Source organism: Argiope bruennichi, chromosome 11 (genome assembly GCF_947563725.1).
Source record: "Argiope bruennichi chromosome 11, qqArgBrue1.1, whole genome shotgun sequence".
Lineage (NCBI taxonomy): Eukaryota > Metazoa > Arthropoda > Arachnida > Araneae > Araneidae > Argiope > Argiope bruennichi.
In genome coordinates, this window is record NC_079161.1 from 84,534,557 (window position 1) to 84,550,827 (window position 16,271).

At 33.3% G+C, this 16,271-nt stretch overlaps 10 non-coding genes across 10 annotated transcripts; 7 read left to right on the forward strand and 3 right to left on the reverse strand.

Moving 5' to 3' along the window:
* Positions 1-1,442: 1,442 nt before the first annotated feature.
* LOC129957742 (U1 spliceosomal RNA) lies at positions 1,443-1,604 on the forward strand. Its single transcript, XR_008782849.1, has one exon. It is a non-coding gene; the product is annotated as a U1 spliceosomal RNA (small nuclear RNA).
* A 1,215-nt stretch (positions 1,605-2,819) lies between these two features.
* LOC129957960 (U6 spliceosomal RNA) lies at positions 2,820-2,926 on the reverse strand. Its single transcript, XR_008783058.1, has one exon. It is a non-coding gene; the product is annotated as a U6 spliceosomal RNA (small nuclear RNA).
* A 570-nt stretch (positions 2,927-3,496) lies between these two features.
* Positions 3,497-3,658, forward strand: LOC129958000 (U1 spliceosomal RNA). Its single transcript, XR_008783096.1, has one exon. It is a non-coding gene; the product is annotated as a U1 spliceosomal RNA (small nuclear RNA).
* Positions 3,659-5,621: 1,963 nt separating this feature from the next.
* LOC129957743 (U1 spliceosomal RNA) lies at positions 5,622-5,783 on the forward strand. The gene has a single exon (XR_008782850.1). It is a non-coding gene; the product is annotated as a U1 spliceosomal RNA (small nuclear RNA).
* Positions 5,784-6,998: 1,215 nt separating this feature from the next.
* LOC129957961 (U6 spliceosomal RNA) lies at positions 6,999-7,105 on the reverse strand. Its single transcript, XR_008783059.1, has one exon. It is a non-coding gene; the product is annotated as a U6 spliceosomal RNA (small nuclear RNA).
* A 570-nt stretch (positions 7,106-7,675) lies between these two features.
* On the forward strand, positions 7,676-7,837 carry LOC129958008 (U1 spliceosomal RNA). The gene has a single exon (XR_008783104.1). It is a non-coding gene; the product is annotated as a U1 spliceosomal RNA (small nuclear RNA).
* Positions 7,838-9,801: 1,964 nt separating this feature from the next.
* On the forward strand, positions 9,802-9,963 carry LOC129957744 (U1 spliceosomal RNA). Its single transcript, XR_008782851.1, has one exon. It is a non-coding gene; the product is annotated as a U1 spliceosomal RNA (small nuclear RNA).
* A 1,219-nt stretch (positions 9,964-11,182) lies between these two features.
* LOC129957962 (U6 spliceosomal RNA) lies at positions 11,183-11,289 on the reverse strand. Its single transcript, XR_008783060.1, has one exon. It is a non-coding gene; the product is annotated as a U6 spliceosomal RNA (small nuclear RNA).
* Positions 11,290-11,859: 570 nt separating this feature from the next.
* On the forward strand, positions 11,860-12,021 carry LOC129958001 (U1 spliceosomal RNA). Its single transcript, XR_008783097.1, has one exon. It is a non-coding gene; the product is annotated as a U1 spliceosomal RNA (small nuclear RNA).
* A 1,964-nt stretch (positions 12,022-13,985) lies between these two features.
* On the forward strand, positions 13,986-14,147 carry LOC129957745 (U1 spliceosomal RNA). Its single transcript, XR_008782852.1, has one exon. It is a non-coding gene; the product is annotated as a U1 spliceosomal RNA (small nuclear RNA).
* The last annotated feature ends 2,124 nt before the right edge of the window (positions 14,148-16,271 follow it).

Consider the following 16,271-nt stretch of genomic DNA (forward strand, 5'->3'; position numbering starts at 1 on the left):
TTAGTGATTTTGTTATAGGATAACATTTCTCTTTATTAAGTGTTCCTTCGACTTGCATGTAGCATTCGAAATATTTCAGTTTTAAATATGTTCACAATTTCTTTTTCTTTTTTCCCTTGAATGCTCTTTTATATTTTAAGAATTTTTCTCACTTTTGGAACGACATGTTATAATTGTTCGAGTTTGTTTTAGAAGTAATTGCTGCAAAGATATTTTAAATATTGTTTTGTGTTAAATGAAACTGATTTTCTGCTGTTGCATCTGGCAACGAGGATTTTGTGGTTATTAAAAATAGAACGAGTGAGATCGTCTCTCTCACTTGGAACTGACGTAGTCTCTGTTTTGATTTTAGTCTTTAAAAACACTTTCAGTCGTTGGTCAGATTGTCCTAAAATAAGAAATGTTTATTTTATGTAGTATCGGTCGTTTACAATTTGCACTTTAAAACGTAGTCATAAACCGATAAGCGTAATGATCTCGGCCTCTAGGGGGGATAAAATGTGAGAATTCTTCCTTTAAAGTAAAATATCCCGTCGGAGTTGGAAAAAAAAAAAAAAATCCCATGTTCCTAAAAGATTCGCAATTGCTAAAAACTTTGCTTCGACTCGGGGTGGGGGTGGAAAAGTCAATTTAATTCACCTTTCCCTATGCCACTAAACCAAGATATAAAAATTTGACACTATTTCTGCGAACATGGCATTTTTAAAATATGTTGTTATGAAAATGATTTCGAAACCTGCTTGTTTCTGAAATGCTCGATAGTAAAAACGTAGTGCAGGCGTTCAATAATGTAAACAATTAAGATAGGTAATGCACCATTATTACTATTCCGCTGTTTTTTCTTATATGTTTAAATGAAATTTCGTCCTTCTATTACAAATAGATCCTTTTGGATATGGAATTGAAGTAGCAGTGATAACAGCTCCATCTTATGATTTAAGAAGTAATAATCCTTAATGAATTATTAATCTAGCAGCTTCGACTAAAATCCTCTTTTTTCATTTCAGTAACGGCATTTTCCACTAGGATAAAAAGCAGGGTTAATTGAAATTCTCTCTGTTACAATTTCTAAATTATTTGCTTTTCCCACTTCACTCATCGTCAATTCCTGTAAGACGCAGATTCCACTGAGACTTAACAATGGCGGCGCTTGAGTCGACATGACTTCACATTCTCTTATTCAGCTCCAAATACCATATTATTAGTATTGTTTTGCAGAGAGAGAAACGAATATCATCTCTCTGATTTTTACCGATTTTATAATTCGATTGCTGTGTTTAAATTGTACAGAAGATATTTTACTGTGGATACGATCGCTCATTAACTGGGTACAATTTGTAGTGGAAATTTTCAACCAACAACATTTATTTATTCGCGGCTATTTTTACCACTATAATTAGAGACATTATGTTTTTATAAATTTTCATGGAACAAAGCGCCGCATACTTACTTGGCGTCGGAGATGCCCTGATCAAGGAGGGGGCTCTCCCGGTTGGAGGCCGTCCATTGCACTTCGGTCGGCTGACAATTGCCACTTCCGCAAAGTGTGGTTGGTTGGGGCGCATAATTTTTGGTAGTCGGGACTGCGTTCGCGCTGCTCCCGGTTCTTATAAAGAAAGATAATTCGCTCGTTACAATATTTCAATTCTGCAACAGTTGAGGTTGTCATTTGGCATTCATTTAAAACAATTTATCCGAGTCCTCCTAATCCATAAAATATATTTTTATTTTCATAAAGATAAATAACATTATTCGTTTCCTCTTCAGTTGAATTAGATTAAAAGTGAGCAAATGATGAAAATCCAGTTGATAGCCGATAACAAATAATCGGATCAAATTCTATAAACGATATCATTAGACATGGAAGAGTTAAGAATTTGTTTCGTCGAAGTTTCCAGGTAGGGCATTTCTAATCATGGAGATAGCGCAACAAAATATGATTACTTCGCAAGGATTTCGAGAACAAAGGAAGTAAAATTTTAGAATCTTCATTCTGCCTCAAACGAAATAAATTTCACGTAGAAATCACACTTTCTAATAAATTAAGAAAAGAAAAAAAATGTAGTAAAAACCTTTAGCTGACTACATAAATAGCTACAACTAATAGCTGACAAAAAGATTATTTGGACAATTAACCACAATGTAGCAAATGGATATTTTCTAAATATAGCGTAATGCGTGGTACATTTGATGAAAATATATTCAGCGTTAAGTGACTAATTCGCATAATATCTGAAGGAATTTTCATTAAGTATAAAAAAGTAAAGGTAATCTATGATAGCGACCTACTGCTAAATTATTTAAAAGAAATGTAATATGTACATTTGTTCTTTTCATAAATGATCGGACTCTCTTTATGAAAAATGCATCGCTATAATATTATTTCCATGTCGCCCCTTGTGTACATTATAATGAACGTTACAAATTTTCCTGTAGAATCAGCTGGTCTTGAAAGGTGTCGATTTTGTTGATTAAATATATATATATATATATATATATATATATGCATGCAAAATTTTAAGCAGTCATACTGTAATAAACCCTAGAATTGCCCCATCAGATCAATTGTTGCTGGTTGGGTAAGTAGAGTAAATATGTCGGAATACGAAATGCATAAGCAAATCAAAGTATTTTTTCTTTAATTTTTATGCATAATATCTTTTAGCTGAAAAATGATGTTATGCAGAATAATTTAAAATGAAATAAATTATAATTGTTCCTTAAGAAAACCTCTTACCGTATGCTTTATTTTTAAAGAGAAGCAAACAAGGCTATAACGACCCGGAATATGCGATCTAAAACCAAGTAATAAAAAATAAAAAAATGTGGAACGCTTCACGATTTTGCGTGTCATCCTTGCGCAGGGGCCATGCTAATCTTCTCTGTATCGTTCCAATTTTAGTATATGTACTGCCGAAGCGAGTACGTTGCACTTTAAGTGTCACGTCGTATATATAGTACGTCAGAACCTGTTTATTTTTCTAGTGGTGTTGTAATTGCTTCTAAAATGTACGTTACATTGTCGCCTGTGGAAGTTTCGATTCAGCATTATTCTTCGAACAACTCAATACACAATAGTAGCTACAATCCAACTGAATGACAATTCTGGAATGCGATCAATGAAATTCAGGTTGACGATACATATAATAAGAATGGATGACATTGGAACAACCATTAGATGTAGCTACTTACGGATATGAACATTCGATTTGCAGCGCCATCTACATATCGTTGTTGATGGTGTAATATGATATTTTATGATTCTTTTTCCCCTCTTTTTTTATTTAGCTGGGTAAAAATGTTTAGGATAAAATTGTGTCCCTAGTTATAGAATGCAAATATAACTACTTTAAAAATATAAAGAAAATTAAAATGTATGGATTTCTAGAAATATTCAAGAATATTTCGACGGAATACATTAGATTGTAATGAGAGGTATTACCACTTTTGTAAATGAAAAATAATGTATATGAACTTTCTGAAAAGTTGGCCAGTCATACTTACCTGGCACTGGGGATGCCTTGATCAACAAGGAGGCTCCCCCGAGCAGAGACCCTCCATTGCACTTCGGTGGGTTGACGTTCGCCACATCCGCAAATCGCGGTTGCTTGGGGTGCACAATTTTTGGTAGCTGGGACTGCGTTCGCGCTGTCCCTGTCTTAAGTAAAGGAAAGAATTCACTTAGAAAATTGTTACCACGGAGGTGTCCGTTCAGAACCGTAGCCCTTGTGGAAGAATATTCATTTCTTTCGCATCATAACGAGAAATCATTTTCTGTGGAAATTGCTGCTGTTACTCGCATATTAATATGCATCTCTGTCCATATGGATGAACGCATGTACATATCTCTATTCATTCGTAGGAGATACCTAAACCTAATTCAGGAATGCATGCATAGCGGGTACAATTGCATATGAAATTATGGACATCCCTAAATAAAGGGGGGCAACTGCCGTTTCATTTTTGCGCTTAATTGTACACTTCGAATAACGAAATTTCATTAAATAAAGTGGACAATTTAATGAATATTCTGTGCAAATTCATCATGAAAAAGTTTGTCTTTAAATTAAATTTTTATAGACTCTCAAAATATAAAAGTGTCAATCAGCAAAATGCTTTTCTTACATGCACACACAAAATTTCTCGCTGCCATCTACAAAATTTACGTAGATATCAAAATTAGTGATTTTGTTATAGGATAACATTTCTCTTTATTAAGTGTTCCTTCGACTTGCATGTAGCATTCGAAATATTTCAGTTTTAAATATGTTCACAATTTCTTTTTCTTTTTTCCCTTGAATGCTCTTTTATATTTTAAGAATTTTTCTCACTTTTGGAACGACATGTTATAATTGTTCGAGTTTGTTTTAGAAGTAATTGCTGCAAAGATATTTTAAATATTGTTTTGTGTTAAATGAAACTGATTTTCTGCTGTTGCATCTGGCAACGAGGATTTTGTGGTTATTAAAAATAGAACGAGTGAGATCGTCTCTCTCACTTGGAACTGACGTAGTCTCTGTTTTGATTTTAGTCTTTAAAAACACTTTCAGTCGTTGGTCAGATTGTCCTAAAATAAGAAATGTTTATTTTATGTAGTATCGGTCGTTTACAATTTGCACTTTAAAACGTAGTCATAAACCGATAAGCGTAATGATCTCGGCCTCTAGGGGGGATAAAATGTGAGAATTCTTCCTTTAAAGTAAAATATCCCGTCGGAGTTGGAAAAAAAAAAAAAAATCCCATGTTCCTAAAAGATTCGCAATTGCTAAAAACTTTGCTTCGACTCGGGGTGGGGGTGGAAAAGTCAATTTAATTCACCTTTCCCTATGCCACTAAACCAAGATATAAAAATTTGACACTATTTCTGCGAACATGGCATTTTTAAAATATGTTGTTATGAAAATGATTTCGAAACCTGCTTGTTTCTGAAATGCTCGATAGTAAAAACGTAGTGCAGGCGTTCAATAATGTAAACAATTAAGATAGGTAATGCACCATTATTACTATTCCGCTGTTTTTTCTTATATGTTTAAATGAAATTTCGTCCTTCTATTACAAATAGATCCTTTTGGATATGGAATTGAAGTAGCAGTGATAACAGCTCCATCTTATGATTTAAGAAGTAATAATCCTTAATGAATTATTAATCTAGCAGCTTCGACTAAAATCCTCTTTTTTCATTTCAGTAACGGCATTTTCCACTAGGATAAAAAGCAGGGTTAATTGAAATTCTCTCTGTTACAATTTCTAAATTATTTGCTTTTCCCACTTCACTCATCGTCAATTCCTGTAAGACGCAGATTCCACTGAGACTTAACAATGGCGGCGCTTGAGTCGACATGACTTCACATTCTCTTATTCAGCTCCAAATACCATATTATTAGTATTGTTTTGCAGAGAGAGAAACGAATATCATCTCTCTGATTTTTACCGATTTTATAATTCGATTGCTGTGTTTAAATTGTACAGAAGATATTTTACTGTGGATACGATCGCTCATTAACTGGGTACAATTTGTAGTGGAAATTTTCAACCAACAACATTTATTTATTCGCGGCTATTTTTACCACTATAATTAGAGACATTATGTTTTTATAAATTTTCATGGAACAAAGCGCCGCATACTTACTTGGCGTCGGAGATGCCCTGATCAAGGAGGGGGCTCTCCCGGTTGGAGGCCGTCCATTGCACTTCGGTCGGCTGACAATTGCCACTTCCGCAAAGTGTGGTTGGTTGGGGCGCATAATTTTTGGTAGTCGGGACTGCGTTCGCGCTGCTCCCGGTTCTTATAAAGAAAGATAATTCGCTCGTTACAATATTTCAATTCTGCAACAGTTGAGGTTGTCATTTGGCATTCATTTAAAACAATTTATCCGAGTCCTCCTAATCCATAAAATATATTTTTATTTTCATAAAGATAAATAACATTATTCGTTTCCTCTTCAGTTGAATTAGATTAAAAGTGAGCAAATGATGAAAATCCAGTTGATAGCCGATAACAAATAATCGGATCAAATTCTATAAACGATATCATTAGACATGGAAGAGTTAAGAATTTGTTTCGTCGAAGTTTCCAGGTAGGGCATTTCTAATCATGGAGATAGCGCAACAAAATATGATTACTTCGCAAGGATTTCGAGAACAAAGGAAGTAAAATTTTAGAATCTTCATTCTGCCTCAAACGAAATAAATTTCACGTAGAAATCACACTTTCTAATAAATTAAGAAAAGAAAAAAAATGTAGTAAAAACCTTTAGCTGACTACATAAATAGCTACAACTAATAGCTGACAAAAAGATTATTTGGACAATTAACCACAATGTAGCAAATGGATATTTTCTAAATATAGCGTAATGCGTGGTACATTTGATGAAAATATATTCAGCGTTAAGTGACTAATTCGCATAATATCTGAAGGAATTTTCATTAAGTATAAAAAAGTAAAGGTAATCTATGATAGCGACCTACTGCTAAATTATTTAAAAGAAATGTAATATGTACATTTGTTCTTTTCATAAATGATCGGACTCTCTTTATGAAAAATGCATCGCTATAATATTATTTCCATGTCGCCCCTTGTGTACATTATAATGAACGTTACAAATTTTCCTGTAGAATCAGCTGGTCTTGAAAGGTGTCGATTTTGTTGATTAAATATATATATATATATATATATATATATATGCATGCAAAATTTTAAGCAGTCATACTGTAATAAACCCTAGAATTGCCCCATCAGATCAATTGTTGCTGGTTGGGTAAGTAGAGTAAATATGTCGGAATACGAAATGCATAAGCAAATCAAAGTATTTTTTCTTTAATTTTTATGCATAATATCTTTTAGCTGAAAAATGATGTTATGCAGAATAATTTAAAATGAAATAAATTATAATTGTTCCTTAAGAAAACCTCTTACCGTATGCTTTATTTTTAAAGAGAAGCAAACAAGGCTATAACGACCCGGAATATGCGATCTAAAACCAAGTAATAAAAAATAAAAAAATGTGGAACGCTTCACGATTTTGCGTGTCATCCTTGCGCAGGGGCCATGCTAATCTTCTCTGTATCGTTCCAATTTTAGTATATGTACTGCCGAAGCGAGTACGTTGCACTTTAAGTGTCACGTCGTATATATAGTACGTCAGAACCTGTTTATTTTTCTAGTGGTGTTGTAATTGCTTCTAAAATGTACGTTACATTGTCGCCTGTGGAAGTTTCGATTCAGCATTATTCTTCGAACAACTCAATACACAATAGTAGCTACAATCCAACTGAATGACAATTCTGGAATGCGATCAATGAAATTCAGGTTGACGATACATATAATAAGAATGGATGACATTGGAACAACCATTAGATGTAGCTACTTACGGATATGAACATTCGATTTGCAGCGCCATCTACATATCGTTGTTGATGGTGTAATATGATATTTTATGATTCTTTTTCCCCTCTTTTTTTATTTAGCTGGGTAAAAATGTTTAGGATAAAATTGTGTCCCTAGTTATAGAATGCAAATATAACTACTTTAAAAATATAAAGAAAATTAAAATGTATGGATTTCTAGAAATATTCAAGAATATTTCGACGGAATACATTAGATTGTAATGAGAGGTATTACCACTTTTGTAAATGAAAAATAATGTATATGAACTTTCTGAAAAGTTGGCCAGTCATACTTACCTGGCACTGGGGATGCCTTGATCAACAAGGAGGCTCCCCCGAGCAGAGACCCTCCATTGCACTTCGGTGTGTTGACGTTCGCCACATCCGCAAATCGCGGTTGCTTGGGGTGCACAATTTTTGGTAGCTGGGACTGCGTTCGCGCTGTCCCTGTCTTAAGTAAAGGAAAGAATTCACTTAGAAAATTGTTACCACGGAGGTGTCCGTTCAGAACCGTAGCCCTTGTGGAAGAATATTCATTTCTTTCGCATCATAACGAGAAATCATTTTCTGTGGAAATTGCTGCTGTTACTCGCATATTAATATGCATCTCTGTCCATATGGATGAACGCATGTACATATCTCTATTCATTCGTAGGAGATACCTAAACCTAATTCAGGAATGCATGCATAGCGGGTACAATTGCATATGAAATTATGGACATCCCTAAATAAAGGGGGGCAACTGCCGTTTCATTTTTGCGCTTAATTGTACACTTCGAATAACGAAATTTCATTAAATAAAGTGGACAATTTAATGAATATTCTGTGCAAATTCATCATGAAAAAGTTTGTCTTTAAATTAAATTTTTATAGACTCTCAAAATATAAAAGTGTCAATCAGTAAAATGCTTTTCTTACATGCACACACAAAATTTCTCGCTGCCATCTACAAAATTTACGTAGATATCAAAATTAGTGATTTTGTTATAGGATAACATTTCTCTTTATTAAGTGTTCCTTCGACTTGCATGTAGCATTCGAAATATTTCAGTTTTAAATATGTTCACAATTTCTTTTTCTTTTTTCCCTTGAATGCTCTTTTATATTTTAAGAATTTTTCTCACTTTTGGAACGACATGTTATAATTGTTCGAGTTTGTTTTAGAAGTAATTGCTGCAAAGATATTTTAAATATTGTTTTGTGTTAAATGAAACTGATTTTCTGCTGTTGCATCTGGCAACGAGGATTTTGTGGTTATTAAAAATAGAACGAGTGAGATCGTCTCTCTCACTTGGAACTGACGTAGTCTCTGTTTTGATTTTAGTCTTTAAAAACACTTTCAGTCGTTGGCCAGATTGTCCTAAAATAAGAAATGTTTATTTTATGTAGTATCGGTCGTTTACAATTTGCACTTTAAAACGTAGTCATAAACCGATAAGCGTAATGATCTCGGCCTCTAGGGGGGATAAAATGTGAGAATTCTTCCTTTAAAGTAAAATATCCCGTCGGAGTTGGAAAAAAAAAAAAAAAATCCCATGTTCCTAAAAGATTCGCAATTGCTAAAAACTTTGCTTCGACTCGGGGTGGGGGTGGAAAAGTCAATTTAATTCACCTTTCCCTATGCCACTAAACCAAGATATAAAAATTTGACACTATTTCTGCGAACATGGCATTTTTAAAATATGTTGTTATGAAAATGATTTCGAAACCTGCTTGTTTCTGAAATGCTCGATAGTAAAAACGTAGTGCAGGCGTTCAATAATGTAAACAATTAAGATAGGTAATGCACCATTATTACTATTCCGCTGTTTTTTCTTATATGTTTAAATGAAATTTCGTCCTTCTATTACAAATAGATCCTTTTGGATATGGAATTGAAGTAGCAGTGATAACAGCTCCATCTTATGATTTAAGAAGTAATAATCCTTAATGAATTATTAATCTAGCAGCTTCGACTAAAATCCTCTTTTTTCATTTCAGTAACGGCATTTTCCACTAGGATAAAAAGCAGGGTTAATTGAAATTCTCTCTGTTACAATTTCTAAATTATTTGCTTTTCCCACTTCACTCATCGTCAATTCCTGTAAGACGCAGATTCCACTGAGACTTAACAATGGCGGCGCTTGAGTCGACATGACTTCACATTCTCTTATTCAGCTCCAAATACCATATTATTAGTATTGTTTTGCAGAGAGAGAAACGAATATCATCTCTCTGATTTTTACCGATTTTATAATTCGATTGCTGTGTTTAAATTGTACAGAAGATATTTTACTGTGGATACGATCGCTCATTAACTGGGTACAATTTGTAGTGGAAATTTTCAACCAACAACATTTATTTATTCGCGGCTATTTTTACCACTATAATTAGAGACATTATGTTTTTATAAATTTTCATGGAACAAAACGCCGCATACTTACTTGGCGTCGGAGATGCCCTGATCAAGGAGGGGGCTCTCCCGGTTGGAGGCCGTCCATTGCACTTCGGTCGGCTGACAATTGCCACTTCCGCAAAGTGTGGTTGGTTGGGGCGCATAATTTTTGGTAGTCGGGACTGCGTTCGCGCTGCTCCCGGTTCTTATAAAGAAAGATAATTCGCTCGTTACAATATTTCAATTCTGCAACAGTTGAGGTTGTCATTTGGCATTCATTTAAAACAATTTATCCGAGTCCTCCTAATCCATAAAATATATTTTTATTTTCATAAAGATAAATAACATTATTCGTTTCCTCTTCAGTTGAATTAGATTAAAAGTGAGCAAATGATGAAAATCCAGTTGATAGCCGATAACAAATAATCGGATCAAATTCTATAAACGATATCATTAGACATGGAAGAGTTAAGAATTTGTTTCGTCGAAGTTTCCAGGTAGGGCATTTCTAATCATGGAGATAGCGCAACAAAATATGATTACTTCGCAAGGATTTCGAGAACAAAGGAAGTAAAATTTTAGAATCTTCATTCTGCCTCAAACGAAATAAATTTCACGTAGAAATCACACTTTCTAATAAATTAAGAAAAGAAAAAAAATGTAGTAAAAACCTTTAGCTGACTACATAAATAGCTACAACTAATAGCTGACAAAAAGATTATTTGGACAATTAACCACAATGTAGCAAATGGATATTTTCTAAATATAGCGTAATGCGTGGTACATTTGATGAAAATATATTCAGCGTTAAGTGACTAATTCGCATAATATCTGAAGGAATTTTCATTAAGTATAAAAAAGTAAAGGTAATCTATGATAGCGACCTACTGCTAAATTATTTAAAAGAAATGTAATATGTACATTTGTTCTTTTCATAAATGATCGGACTCTCTTTATGAAAAATGCATCGCTATAATATTATTTCCATGTCGCCCCTTGTGTACATTATAATGAACGTTACAAATTTTCCTGTAGAATCAGCTGGTCTTGAAAGGTGTCGATTTTGTTGATTATATATATATATATATATATATATATATATATATATGCATGCAAAATTTTAAGCAGTCATACTGTAATAAACCCTAGAATTGCCCCATCAGATCAATTGTTGCTGGTTGGGTAAGTAGAGTAAATATGTCGGAATACGAAATGCATAAGCAAATCAAAGTATTTTTTCTTTAATTTTTATGCATAATATCTTTTAGCTGAAAAATGATGTTATGCAGAATAATTTAAAATGAAATAAATTATAATTGTTCCTTAAGAAAACCTCTTACCGTATGCTTTATTTTTAAAGAGAAGCAAACAAGGCTATAACGACCCGGAATATGCGATCTAAAACCAAGTAATAAAAAATAAAAAAATGTGGAACGCTTCACGATTTTGCGTGTCATCCTTGCGCAGGGGCCATGCTAATCTTCTCTGTATCGTTCCAATTTTAGTATATGTACTGCCGAAGCGAGTACGTTGCACTTTAAGTGTCACGTCGTATATATAGTACGTCAGAACCTGTTTATTTTTCTAGTGGTGTTGTAATTGCTTCTAAAATGTACGTTACATTGTCGCCTGTGGAAGTTTCGATTCAGCATTATTCTTCGAACAACTCAATACACAATAGTAGCTACAATCCAACTGAATGACAATTCTGGAATGCGATCAATGAAATTCAGGTTGACGATACATATAATAAGAATGGATGACATTGGAACAACCATTAGATGTAGCTACTTACGGATATGAACATTCGATTTGCAGCGCCATCTACATATCGTTGTTGATGGTGTAATATGATATTTTATGATTCTTTTTCCCCTCTTTTTTTATTTAGCTGGGTAAAAATGTTTAGGATAAAATTGTGTCCCTAGTTATAGAATGCAAATATAACTACTTTAAAAATATAAAGAAAATTAAAATGTATGGATTTCTAGAAATATTCAAGAATATTTCGACGGAATACATTAGATTGTAATGAGAGGTATTACCACTTTTGTAAATGAAAAATAATGTATATGAACTTTCTGAAAAGTTGGCCAGTCATACTTACCTGGCACTGGGGATGCCTTGATCAACAAGGAGGCTCCCCCGAGCAGAGACCCTCCATTGCACTTCGGTGGGTTGACGTTCGCCACATCCGCAAATCGCGGTTGCTTGGGGTGCACAATTTTTGGTAGCTGGGACTGCGTTCGCGCTGTCCCTGTCTTAAGTAAAGGAAAGAATTCACTTAGAAAATTGTTACCACGGAGGTGTCCGTTCAGAACCGTAGCCCTTGTGGAAGAATATTCATTTCTTTCGCATCATAACGAGAAATCATTTTCTGTGGAAATTGCTGCTGTTACTCGCATATTAATATGCATCTCTGTCCATATGGATGAACGCATGTACATATCTCTATTCATTCGTAGGAGATACCTAAACCTAATTCAGGAATGCATGCATAGCGGGTACAATTGCATATGAAATTATGGACATCCCTAAATAAAGGGGGGCAACTGCCGTTTCATTTTTGCGCTTAATTGTACACTTCGAATAACGAAATTTCATTAAATAAAGTGGACAATTTAATGAATATTCTGTGCAAATTCATCATGAAAAAGTTTGTCTTTAAATTAAATTTTTATAGACTCTCAAAATATAAAAGTGTCAATCAGTAAAATGCTTTTCTTACATGCACACACAAAATTTCTCGCTGCCATCTACAAAATTTACGTAGATATCAAAATTAGTGATTTTGTTATAGGATAACATTTCTCTTTATTAAGTGTTCCTTCGACTTGCATGTAGCATTCGAAATATTTCAGTTTTAAATATGTTCACAATTTCTTTTTCTTTTTTCCCTTGAATGCTCTTTTATATTTTAAGAATTTTTCTCACTTTTGGAACGACATGTTATAATTGTTCGAGTTTGTTTTAGAAGTAATTGCTGCAAAGATATTTTAAATATTGTTTTGTGTTAAATGAAACTGATTTTCTGCTGTTGCATCTGGCAACGAGGATTTTGTGGTTATTAAAAATAGAACGAGTGAGATCGTCTCTCTCACTTGGAACTGACGTAGTCTCTGTTTTGATTTTAGTCTTTAAAAACACTTTCAGTCGTTGGCCAGATTGTCCTAAAATAAGAAATGTTTATTTTATGTAGTATCGGTCGTTTACAATTTGCACTTTAAAACGTAGTCATAAACCGATAAGCGTAATGATCTCGGCCTCTAGGGGGGATAAAATGTGAGAATTCTTCCTTTAAAGTAAAATATCCCGTCGGAGTTGGAAAAAAAAAAAAAAAATCCCATGTTCCTAAAAGATTCGCAATTGCTAAAAACTTTGCTTCGACTCGGGGTGGGGGTGGAAAAGTCAATTTAATTCACCTTTCCCTATGCCACTAAACCAAGATATAAAAATTTGACACTATTTCTGCGAACATGGCATTTTTAAAATATGTTGTTATGAAAATGATTTCGAAACCTGCTTGTTTCTGAAATGCTCGATAGTAAAAACGTAGTGCAGGCGTTCAATAATGTAAACAATTAAGATAGGTAATGCACCATTATTACTATTCCGCTGTTTTTTCTTATATGTTTAAATGAAATTTCGTCCTTCTATTACAAATAGATCCTTTTGGATATGGAATTGAAGTAGCAGTGATAACAGCTCCATCTTATGATTTAAGAAGTAATAATCCTTAATGAATTATTAATCTAGCAGCTTCGACTAAAATCCTCTTTTTTCATTTCAGTAACGGCATTTTCCACTAGGATAAAAAGCAGGGTTAATTGAAATTCTCTCTGTTACAATTTCTAAATTATTTGCTTTTCCCACTTCACTCATCGTCAATTCCTGTAAGACGCAGATTCCACTGAGACTTAACAATGGCGGCGCTTGAGTCGACATGACTTCACATTCTCTTATTCAGCTCCAAATACCATATTATTAGTATTGTTTTGCAGAGAGAGAAACGAATATCATCTCTCTGATTTTTACCGATTTTATAATTCGATTGCTGTGTTTAAATTGTACAGAAGATATTTTACTGTGGATACGATCGCTCATTAACTGGGTACAATTTGTAGTGGAAATTTTCAACCAACAACATTTATTTATTCGCGGCTATTTTTACCACTATAATTAGAGACATTATGTTTTTATAAATTTTCATGGAACAAAACGCCGCATACTTACTTGGCGTCGGAGATGCCCTGATCAAGGAGGGGGCTCTCCCGGTTGGAGGCCGTCCATTGCACTTCGGTCGGCTGACAATTGCCACTTCCGCAAAGTGTGGTTGGTTGGGGCGCATAATTTTTGGTAGTCGGGACTGCGTTCGCGCTGCTCCCGGTTCTTATAAAGAAAGATAATTCGCTCGTTACAATATTTCAATTCTGCAACAGTTGAGGTTGTCATTTGGCATTCATTTAAAACAATTTATCCGAGTCCTCCTAATCCATAAAATATATTTTTATTTTCATAAAGATAAATAACATTATTCGTTTCCTCTTCAGTTGAATTAGATTAAAAGTGAGCAAATGATGAAAATCCAGTTGATAGCCGATAACAAATAATCGGATCAAATTCTATAAACGATATCATTAGACATGGAAGAGTTAAGAATTTGTTTCGTAGAGGTTTCCAGGTAGGGCATTTCTTCTTTTTGGAGCTTCATCAATTATCGTAGCGCCCTCTGACGGACAGATAAGAAGGTGGTATTGTCCGTGCTATTATTTCAAAGTAAAATACTCTTGAAAAAAATGGTAAATATTCAGAATAAATTAAATGTAATTTTATTTTTATTGTCAGAATTTTGCATATAAGGTGATTATAATTAATGTTACGATTTTAAAAAACGATAATTTTATAACTACTAGTCAGAAGACTTAATATTTTAACACAACATTCACGAGGCAATGGAATTTTGTTCCGCGATAGAAAAAATAGTTCCGAAATGTGCCGATTGATGGCGCTGCCAGGGGGAGAGCAAAAATGGATTCGATAAGTACAGGAATATTGTTTGCGTAAAGGAAACATGGGTTCAGTCGTTACTAATGTTATTAATCAAATTTTTTGTTTACAGCAATTTTTTATTTTCTACATGTAAATCTTTTACTAATAATTAGTTTTAAAAAATAAAATTCCTGAGAACTAAAAAGTTTTCATTTCAAAGAAGATTTAATGTAAACATCTATTTTACACAAACAGATAATAAATAATTCGTATTATTTATTAAGCAATTATTAGGCACCTACTTAATAATTCGGTGAATGCGTTTTTAATAATGAAAGTTGTCAAGAAATGGTGATATTCAATATCTCAAATTCTAAACAGCGATTGTAATTATTTAAATGTCAATTTTTTAAATAGAAAGTAATATTTGTTAATTAGTATCTATGCAATTATTCGATAATTTAGAGAATTGACGAAAATTGTCAAGGAAGCATAACGCTATACATCGCAAATTACGCGTTATATTAATCTCCGTTTATCTCGGAGCGTCCGCCTAGCCATGATGACTCATTGCAACAGCCAGCAGGCCTTATATCTCGGAGATCACGGTTCAGTTCAGGATTTTACCGATAGCGATGAGACATGTTTATATAATTAAAATATTCTGCAATTTCAATAAAATAATTTTTTTGAAAGAAAAAAAAATTATACCTCTACTTATATAATTTTACATTCTTTTTTAGATTATAATACTGATATTAAGGGAAAATGCATTTCTTTTTCCATACAAAAAAGGAGCGTTACACTCATTGAAACCCTCTTTAAACTGTTCATCTCAGTAATTCTGAATATTAAAAAAAAACGCATTCTTATTTATCATTATTTTTCTTATAAACATTAAAAAAACATTCATTAATGCTGTTTGTGAATTGTTAAATTAATTTGAAATAATTTAGAAAAAAAGAAAAAAAACTTGGCTAGGATATGAAGATTGCTCCAGCACCTTATCCACTATATTATTTGCGTCTTGGCAACACATTATATTTATAGAACCTTCACCGAAAGTTTGAAGGCCATTTTCTCAAAATTGGCAATAGCGCTTACATATTTTCATGAATGATTACTCATCCCAAACTCAATTTTCATCCTCATGCCTTCTTCTTATTAGTTATATTTAGCAAAATATTCTTAATAACTTAATTAAAAAAACATTTGTGATTAATATTCATCCAGTTATGAAACTTTGAAAATCATTATGTTTGGCCAATCAGCAGCTGCCTCAAGAAAATGCTGAATTTTGACTGGTGGATTTACCTCAATAAGCATAGTCTATAAAAGTGACATTCAGAGTTCATAACTGGGTCACTTTTAATTGCAGAGGAGACGACTGTTTTTTGCTTACTATGCAAATGCATCAAGAATATTTTACTAAATATGACTAATAGATAAATTTAAAATAAAGTGTATATAGCTTGTCATATCCAAGAAGATATAAGAAGATTCACAAAATAATGAGAGAAAT